The sequence below is a fragment of the Nicrophorus vespilloides genome, unplaced genomic scaffold, assembly GCF_001412225.1.
Source record: "Nicrophorus vespilloides isolate i.1.1-1 unplaced genomic scaffold, Nicve_v1.0, whole genome shotgun sequence".
Lineage (NCBI taxonomy): Eukaryota > Metazoa > Arthropoda > Insecta > Coleoptera > Silphidae > Nicrophorus > Nicrophorus vespilloides.
Window position 1 is genome coordinate 42,629 of NW_017099815.1, and position 11,144 is coordinate 53,772.

At 26.2% G+C, this 11,144-nt stretch overlaps 1 long non-coding RNA gene across 1 annotated transcript in view; it reads right to left on the reverse strand.

The window, feature by feature from the left end:
• The window catches only part of LOC108565686, a 41,163-nt gene extending 34,694 nt beyond the window's left edge, over positions 1-6,469 (reverse strand). The window contains exon 1 of the long non-coding RNA XR_001891184.1: positions 6,285-6,469. This is a non-coding gene — a long non-coding RNA (uncharacterized LOC108565686). The remainder of the gene's footprint in view (positions 1-6,284) is intronic.
• Between the last annotated feature and the right edge of the window lie 4,675 nt (positions 6,470-11,144).

An 11,144-nucleotide genomic window follows, 5' to 3' on the forward strand; every position in this document is an offset into this window, starting at 1 on the left:
ATTATACATTTACTATAATAATACAAAAAAAAAACACACATGTAACTTATGGACAAAAAAAATTATGACCAATTTTTGTTGTCTATTGAAAATTATTTATTTAATGATAAAAAAAGAGAAATATGTCAATAGAATAATAGAATTTCATTGATTTCTAACAGTCAATTTAAATAATTTATTATTGAATTATAATTTAAAAAAAATGTATAAGAAATTTTAAATTTCGCGAATAAAATCCAAATGTATGAAACCAATAGTAACAAACAAATACTCTACATTCCACGAACGTCCAAGTTTCATATGAATATTTTGGATCTATTCTATCTATTATATTTATCGATAAAATCACTAAAATGTGAAGACACTGCTTTTCGAACATTTTTTTTTTGTTAGTTCATTTTTTCGTGAATTACAGCGAAACGGATACAACTACATCAATGTATGAATATTCGCTACATTTCCCAAATGTCCATGTTTCATATGCATATTGTTGGTACATTCTATCTATAATAGTTTTAGAGAAAATCACTAAAATCTAAAGACACTGCTTTAGAACGATTTTTTTTGTTAGATCATTTTTGATTGTGAATTACAGCGAAACGGATACAACTACATTAATGTATTAATATTCGCTACATTCCCTAAATATCCATGTTTCATGTGCATATTTTTGATCCATTCTATCTATAAAAGTTTTAGAGAAAATCACTAAAGACACTGCTTTTCGAAAGATTTTTTTTGTTAGTTCATTTTTGATTGTGAATTACAGCGAAACGGATAGAACTACATTAATGTATGAATATTCGCTACATTCCCCAAATATCCATGTTTCATATGCATACTTTTGATCCATTCTATCTATAAAAGTTTTACAGAAAATCACTAAAATGTGAAGACACTGCTTTTCGAAAGATTTTTTTTTGTTAGTTCATTTTTTATCGTGAATTACAGCGAAACGGATACAACCATAGCAATGTATAAATATTCGCTACATTCCCCAAATATCCATATTTCATATTCATTTTTGTACATTTGGCGATAATTGCGCCATCTACAATTAAAGATAAAGATAGATAAATTCGTTAATATTTTTTATTATAATATCAACATTGCTGCAACGTTCTATAATTAATCGTAAATAATTGTCTCTTTTTGCCAAAAAGAAAGAAAAAAAATAAATCAAACTCTATTCATTCTCTCGAAATCCAATTTCGTAATATTTTCGACGCACCCATAAATACAATGGATAATTAAATATATTCGTTCGAAGTGTGCGCGGCCCGTATGAACGAGTGGAGGTTTTTAATTAAAATCGCACTAATTTATATTAACAATAGCGAAAATCTGGCAGCGATGCCAGATGTTTCACGTAAACATCCCCGGAAATGAATCCACAATACGCATCGTACGTCATCGTTAGCTTAATTAACGCTTCATTATTATTTAAATCTTCATATCTATCTATCTCTCTGTTCACGTGCTAAAACTTTGACCTAATTATTAATTAAAAACTAATTATCTTAAAACATTCATAGTTTGCAAAAATTGCAATGCAAGATTTCATAATTACATAATTATATGTTTATTACTAATTGTAAAATTAACTAATTAATAACTGAAATTTAATTAACTTATTGAAAAATGAATTAATAATGAAAGTGCAATTAAATTTGTAATTATTTGCATAATTTTCAATTTGACAGCTGTCAATATTTCTCTGATAATTCAATATTTATATCTCTCTCTAAAAGTCCAATTAAATCGTTACGTTTTTTGTCAATTATTAGTCAATTCTCCATTTCTCTTAAACACATTATAAAATTATGAATTTAATGATTATATTGATATTTGGTTGCATAATTGTAAAATTGACATTTGCAATTGAAATATTGACAGGTGTCAATATTTCATAATTAGCTTAATAATTCGTTGCATAATAGTTGATTTGACATTTGAAATTGACAGCTTGTAAATGTTCTTACTTGGGATAAGTGATAAGACAATATTAATATCAACCAATTATTAAGGTAATTAATGATGAAATTGTTTATTTGTCAATTTGACATATTGACAGGTTATCAATATTTTTTGTTATGTAATGGTATTGTAAATCAGTAATTATATCTCCCAAAGTTACTTTAAAATAAAGTATTTCATGATTGGATTACTAATTCGTTATATAATTGTTGGTATGACATTTGAAATTTACATATTGACAGCTTGTCAATATTCCTACGTGGTAGTCTTTTGCTATAGTAAGTCAAATTAATAAACTCAAGGTTATTAATGTTTAAAATCTAGTTTAGTTGACAATTTCGTAAGTACTTTACTTATTGTAAAATGAGATGAATGTTATTGATGAAAGTCAACTTTAGTTGATATTACATTTGTTACGTAATTGATAGATTGAGAGGTTGTCAATATTTGCGAGTTATGATATGGTGGGCGTCTCATTTACCACTGATTGACTGAACTGGAGCAAATTCTATTTAAGACAAACGAGGCGCGTGTCGCGACGCCTGAAAACTTTTCGTCAACGGAACGACGCATCCAGATTTCCCTCGTTTCTTGGTGCCTTTGTACCCAGAAGAAAATAACGTTTCATTTGTGTCTCAGACTTCGAGTTTCAGCTTAGACTTTTGTACGGGAAGTTTATTAATTAGAAGATACATCGCACATACTAGAAATGCCTGTTTCGCAATAAACGTTTGAAATATTCAACTTGCTTTGATTACGTGATTATTAGCTCTGAAATCGTAAAATTGTAACCTCATTTACAAAAGCTGTTAATACTTGGAATAACAGGTGACAGGTGTCAATATTGAATAGCAAAAAATCAAACATATAGAATAAATGTTTCTATTAAAATTAGACTCAAAGTTTTATTTAAAAAAAAAGATTAAAATAATTGATTGATTAAGCTACAAATAATCAACTTATTTGCATTATTAGCTATGAAGTAGTAAAATCCTAACTTTATTTACAAAAACTGTCAATATTTAAAATGACAGGTGACAACTTCAATATTGAACAAAAAACAAGCGTATGTCAAAAGTGTTTGTATTAACTCTAGAATCAAGATTTTAATAAAAAAATATGATTAAGATTAAAATAATTCAACTTACCTGGATTACGTAATTATTAGCTATTAAAATAATAATCAAGGATTTATTAAATAAAACGGATTAAGGTTAAAATAAATGAGAAAATTCAAGTTGAAAAATTATTTATATTTTTGATTTGTACATATAGGTTTGAGTAAATTATTGTTATATAACTTTGACGTTTGACATATAAATGTTGATTGGAATACAACGAATGTTGCCTATATTGGACACTTCCTTTCAATAACATTAAACATAAAATTTACACAAAATTGTATACATAAGAAATAATTTATAAAATTTGAAAAAAAAAATATTATTGGTTATTGGTCAAGGAAATCTATTTCATCCGACTTTATATTTCTCACTTTTGATCTTTTCTTTTTTGAATTTTGAACTTCTTTTCAGAATTTTCTTAAACTTTTAAGAAATAATTGTATAGTTTTCTCAAATTGAATTCTATAATGAATACTTTCTTTTTAGTCGCTTCTATAATGTTGTTGTCCAAACTTCTCACGCTTATCAATGATTGTTTATTCGTTGCATAATTGTCAATTTCACATCTCTCAAACTTACTGTGAAATGAATCATTTGATGACATTAATAATTGCTTTCTTAATTGTTGGTTTGACATTTGGAATTTGAAATATTGACAGGTTATAAATATGACTGGTTATTAGTTTAATCCTCACCTATATCAATAATCTCTATATATCCATCAAGCAAATCTATTTCATCCGACTTTATAATTCTCATTATCTCACTTTAAATCTTTTGCTTTTCTATCAAATTCGAAATATTATATTCAGAATTTCTTTGAACTTTTACGCAATTACGCGTGTTGTTCTTATTTCTAACGTTCTATTTCTGCATCTTCGGTTTTATAGTGTTTATGATTGAACTTTCTATGGTACTACGTAGTTTCTTCTTATTGTTAACGTTTTCTTTATTCTTCATCAGTTCTACATTATTTTTGGTAGAATTACGCATTTTTATCTCAACTTTTTCACGGTTAATATAAAATAAGGTATTTAACGATGAAATTGTTTATTCGTTGCATAATTGTCAATTTGACATTTGTAATTGACAGGATATCATAAATCAATATTTATATCTTTGAAAATTACTATAAAATGGCGTATTTCCTGATCAAATTAATAATTTGTTTCATAATTGTTGGTTTGACGTTTGCAATTTATTTTTTGACAGTTGACATTGGTTTCTTGTTTGTCAATTATATACTCAACTTTCTCACGTTTATTTTAAAATAACATATTTAATGATAAAATTGTTTATTCGGTGCATAATTGTCAATTTGGCATTTGTAATTGACAGGTTATCATAAATCAATATTTATATCTTTAAAAATTACTATAAAATGACGTAATTATTAAATTAATAATTCGTTTCATAATTAATGATTTTACTTTTGCAATTGACATTTATTTTTTGACAGTTGACACTGGTTTGTCGTTTGTCATTTATATAATCAACTTTATCATGTTTGTAATAAATGACATAAGCAATAGACAGGTTATCATAAATCAATATTTATATCGTTTGTAACGTGGTAAAATAAACAACGTTATGATGATTGATGTTGATTTCCTGATCAACTTAATAATTCGTTTCATAATTGTCAATTTGACAAGAGTATTTCGAGAGTATTTCGCTGTGATATGTCAATTTGTAAAACAACTTTACATTTTTTTGACAGTTGACAATAACAATTATGGTTCATAGCCTTCTAAAAAATAAATAAAGTTAAAATCAGTTTTCATTATAATGTTGGAAATAGTGAAATGTATACATTTTTTAACAAAAATATTTTTTTTAATTGTTTAAATAAAATATGTATATGAAACAAATTAATTTTATCAATCACGAAAGTCAATGTTATTTCTATAATAAGTGTCGTTGTTTTTCCAATGCATTTTTTTTTTCATTAATTGAAAATGCTGAACAATGTACGTAAAAATCCATTATTTTTCCATGACACATGCATTTTACAACCAAATAAATTTTAATTCCATCCTGATTTTTGTTTTATATTCATTATTCTTCGTTGACACAACAACATAAAAAAAATTACATTTTCATCGGAAATCCAATTGACAAATTAATTACTTTTGTTAAATTTCAATGCAATTTTTTTTTGTCCCCATATTTTCATTATTTTAAAAAAATACGCTCATAAAAAGGCCAATCAAAATGATTCGTTTTCAATTTTTTCTTGTAATAATTTTTTGTCCTGCAAATCTATGACATATTTCATTTATATCTAGAAGACATTACAGTTATTGTCTGATTAATAATAATAAAAAAATATTTTTACAACATGTCATAAAAGAAGACATTCAAATTTTACATATTAGCAAAATCGTCCTCAATATAAATAAAATAAAACATACTAGGGCAGAAAGACCTATGGTTAATAGCCCTTTGTAAGAGTTAACTTTTTTGAAATTATATATATTTATTTTGTTCTTTTTATTTCTGTATACGTTTTTTTGTATGACTGATGTAATAAACATTATTATTATTATTATTAAAACACACAAATTTACAAATTTTAAAAGTATAAAAAAATATGTTGGTTAATATTTTAATTAAATATTATTATTCATTACTTTAAATATTAAAAGTTTTCGTTTAGAGTTAATAATTATGCAGTGCTTAATCTTTGTCAAGATATTCCATCGCAATCGAATATTTTCTTTTTTCTCGTATTATTTTCTTTATACACTTAAGATTTTTTTTAAACATAATTAGAGAACTTTTCGATCAATCCGCGTCGGCTTAAGATTAACGCGAACGTTTTCGTTTTAATTCGATAACATCTCGGCTTAAAAAGTTTCATTTGGATTTTAGCAATTTGCTTTATTTTTCTTTTCATTTTTGCTTCTCTCGTATAATGAAAAATAAAAGAAATAGTGTTAATTAACATTACGTAACAGAAGTTATATGAAAATGACTGAAAAAGTAAAGTAATTTAATCATATTGTAATATCAAGTAAATTTTTAATAAAAAAAGTAGAAAAAGAAATTATGACAAAATTTCATTACTTTTTACATTTCATTGTTTTATTTATCAAAAAGAAGTTATATTGAAATAAAGAAAGGCTAATGAGTGCTAAGTTTCTTGTTATTGTGAAAATTTCGGGATGTATGAAAACTCACCGAAGATTTCTTCAGGAATATTCACAGAAGCATAAACAGAAACGTTCTCACAAACAGCACAAGAACAGCGCGGATAACTTTCAGGAGAATGTGAAGGAAATATCAGCGGAAAACTCACGTTAATAAATAGTTTTCACGTGGAAAAGACGCGAATCGCGGTACGAAGAGTGTCCGGAAGGTGCTCGGATCGGGACGCGACTGCCTGAAAACACGCCGAAACCGTGTGCCGTGTACGAGACGGAAGCGTCGCGACGCCGGCGCACCTCGTCAGAAGCCCTATTTTTTTATTTACTGAAAAAAAATTGCGTCGTCTACGTCGTCGTCCTTTTCCGTCGCGGAAGAAAGGAAGAGGTTACCATCACCGATAAGTGATTACTATCATTGCCTCGACGGGATCAGCCGAACCTTTCGCTTGCCCTTCAACCTAACCTATCTTTTCTTCATTAAATTGGCGAGGAGATGGGAAACCTAGGGGAGATGAATCCACCCTTTCTTCTTTGCCTCTCGCAGAAGGCAATAAATACGTATTAATACCGACATTATCAACACTAATTTATCTACTGTCCACCATCCTATTCTTTCACCGCAAGTCTTAATATATATCAAAAAAAAACTAAGAATCAACGACGTAAACAACTTCCGCCCGGAAACCAACGAACTTTGCATAATTTGATGAACAAAAAAAACTAAATCCTAGACGTCCCTTGAATGATTTGCAAAGCTTTCATTAATACTCACAGCTAATTACTTAATTTTCTTAATGGAATTGTCTGCAAACATAAAAATCTATTACAACTTCTTTACTTAAGAAATCTATTCCACATAAATTAATAAACCGAATTAAAACAAAAGAAGTCAACTAACACGTTTTCTTTTTAATGAACAATAAAGACTAAATAATTGATATAACCTAATGTACATTAATTAGCACATTTTAAGTTTATTGTCAAACTAAGGTTTAATAAACAGAAAATGAAAAAATAAAGCAAAATAAAATGTGAATCAAATTTAAATTTTCTCAATTATGAACGATTTAATTTCTAAAAATTTAACATTTGTTCTTTAATTAACAGATCAATTATCAAAAAATAAAAATATATGACAAAAAAGACTTTCAGTCGTTAATAAAAACAAATTGTAAATAAAAAAATATATACTAGTAGATTAGAAAAATAGTTTGAAAGATAATTGTTTGCAAAACTCATATAAAATGATATAAATAAACGTATAATAATAACAACAAAAAAATGTAATAAACAGAAGTAGGTTGTTTCTAATAGAAGAAACAGTGGAACGTCGAATTAGCAACGCTGTTAGTGTGAATGAGGAGCGTTAGGAAACAGAAGCCGCAGCAATTCCGCTCCGACATTACATAATCACCAAATATTAAACGTAACGTCCGAAAAGCCAATAACTTTTATTGCAAATATTTAGTAGTTTTGTATTTCCTCTCCATTAAGTTCGTATATTTTTTTCTTGAAACAAAGATCTTAATTATTTACTGGTTAAAAATAATAATAGACAATACAATTATGTTTGTTTTAAACGGAAATTTAATAGATAATTAAAAGTTAAACAATGCGTTTTATGGATATTAATTTAATGGGTGATTTTACATAGGCTACAGTAACAAATCATGGTTTAATTTTTAATTTTCAGTAATTATTATAAGTTTTACTAAAATGAATACGTGTTAAAAATTAATTATTAAATTGTATTTGTGTAATTATATTAAAATTTAAATTTCCATTTTTTAAATAATGTTCAACAGATGGCGCTAAAGTTTACTTTCACTTTTATTGCAGTTACCATAAAGCTCCGAAAATCAGTATAAAAGCTGATGTTTCTTCCCTAACATCAAACAGTTCGATTCGAGCATTCGAAGATTACATTTGAATATTTCAATAGACGCAGCTGAAGAAGTTTGTCTTTGATAAACAAGATGTTTAGAATTGAATGTTACGCTATGAGAAGGTGCACTGTCCAAGCTTATCCGAGGAGGATGCAGAAAGCCATCAAAGGAAGTAACAGGAAAAAATATGCAGCGAAGAATGAAATTCAGCATGAGAAGAAATCAGGGAAACTGGAAGCTATCATTGCTAAGATCAAAAAGTTTTTATCCAAATCTAAAGGACAATAATGTTTGTTAAAAAAATTATAGATGTAAATAGGATGAAATATATTATAAATAAATATTAATTTTAAACTTAATTATAATTGTTTATTCATTTCTTAATATTGATTACAGAAAATTATTTATCTAAATTATTTTCGAAAAATTATTCATTAATGGTATGACAAATATTGATTTATATTTTTAATTATGGAAAAATGTAGAAAATTGATTAATAATTTCAGTTTATTAAACTTCAGGAATTATATGTTTTCATAAAAAAATCTACTACTAAATCAATAAGTATAAAATTGTATTTGTTTAATTACATTTAAAATGAAATTGACTTTTTTAAAATAATTTATAACAAATATATTTTTCTAAGATTTTGAGTCACCAAATTCCTTTTTATTGAAATTACTATAAGGATTAACATTGCTACCGAAAATCAATATAAAAACCGATATTTCTTCCTCAACATCAAACACTTTGATAAGCGGATTACATTTAAATATTTCAAACAACACAACTGAAATAGTTTGACATTAATAAACAAGATGTTTAGACTTGTTACGAAATGAGAAGGTTCAAGTATCTCAGAGGAGGATGCAGAAAGCCATCAAAGGAAGTAACAGGAAAAATTATGCAGCGAAGAAGGAAATTCAACATGAGGAGAAATCAGGGAAATTGGAAGCTATTATCGCTAAGATTAAAAAGTTTTTATCCAAATCTAAAGAACAATAATGTTTGTTAGAAAAATTATAGATGTAAATAGCATGAAATATATTATAAATAAATATTAATTTTAAACATAATTATAATTGTTTATTCATTTCTTAATACTAACTACAGAAAATTCTTTATTTAAATTATTTTTGTAAATTAATTCATTAATAGTTTCATAAATGTTTTTATATATTTTTAATTATGGAATTATTAGTAGAAAATTGATTAATAATTTCAGAAATAAGATTTTATTAAATTTCAGGAATTATATGTTTTCGTAATAAAACTACAAAATCGATTACTAAATTAATAACTATAAATTTGTATTTGTTTAATTAACTTTAAAATCAAACTGACTTTCTTTAAATAATTTATAACAAATATAATTTAAACTTTCACGTATTCTTTCTAAGATTTCGAGTCATCAAATTCCTTTTTATTGCAATTACCATAAAGATTGATATTGCTTCCGAAAATCAATATAAAAATCGATGTTTTTTCCTCAATATCAAACACTTTGATTCGCGGATTACATTTAAATATTTCAAACAACACAGCTGAAAAAGTTGACTGAAAAGATGTTTAGACTTGTTAAGAAAGCCGTCAAAGGAAGAAACAAGAAAATTGGTAGGTATTATTGCTAAGATCAAAAAGTTCTTAAATAAATTTAAGGAAGAATAATGTTTGTTAGGAAAATGATATATATTATAAATAAATAATAATTTTAAACTTAATTATAATTGTTTATTCATTTCTTAATACTAATTACAGAAAAGAGACCTCCAGTAAAACGCCGGATTAATATAATTAATATAAACAAATATAAATTCACTTAACCGTGTGTGAATGGGAAAACAGTTCCTGGTGTCAGTAGTCATTTTAGTTGAATCTTAGTGTAGTTTATGATCACACATATTCCTAAACTTGTGTTCAGGCTTGCTAATTGTAATTTATGCACAATTGAATAACACTTGCGTGTGGAGAATAAATAGTCAAACAATGAAAAGCAAAATCGTTAAAAATCAGGACGAAGTTATACTTTTATCCGGCATGGAACGCATTATCGTATTTTACATTGGCTTATATGGGAAACACTGTTTCACTATACAAGTAAAACTCCTGAAATTTTGAAACGAATTAAACTCGTGAAGCAAGGTTCCAGCGTATTCCTAAAAAACATAATATCGACTATTAAATCAAAGAGCATAAATTATTATTTGTTTATATATAAATTATATTTAAAAATAATAACTTTACTTTGTTACAATAATTTACAACAGATGGCGCTAAATATATTTGAAAGTTTCATTTATTTTTTCTCAGAGTTCGAGTCATGAATTTTCACTTTTATTGTAGTTACCATAAAAATTAATACTTCGTCCGAAAATCAGTATAAAAGCTGATGTTTCTTCCCTAACATCAAACAGTTCGATTCGAGCATTCGAGAATTACATTTGAATATTTTAATACACGCAGCTGAAGAAGTTTGTCTTAATAACCAAGATGTTTAGACTTGAATGTTACGCTATGAGAAGGTGCACTGTCCAATCATCTCCGAGGAGGATGCAGAAAGCTATCAAAGCAAGTAACAGGAAAAATATTGCAACGAAGAAGGAAATTCAACATGAGAAGAAATCATCGAAATTGGAAGCTATTATCGCTAAGATCAAAAAGTTTTTATCCAAATCTGAAAAACAACAATGTTTGTTAGAAAAATTGTAGATGTAAATAGGATGATATATATATTATAAATAAATAATAATTTTAAACTTAATTCTAATTGTTTATTCATTTCTTATTACTAATTACAGAAAATTCTTTATCTAATTATTTTCGAAAATTTATTCATTAATGGTATGACAAATATTGATTTATATTTTTAATTATGGAATTATTAGTAAAAAATTCATTAATAAATTAAGTTTATTAAATTTATGGAATTATATGTTTTCGTAAAAAAAAACTACAAAATTGACTACTAAATCCATAAGTATAAATTTGAATTTGTTTAACTAACTTTA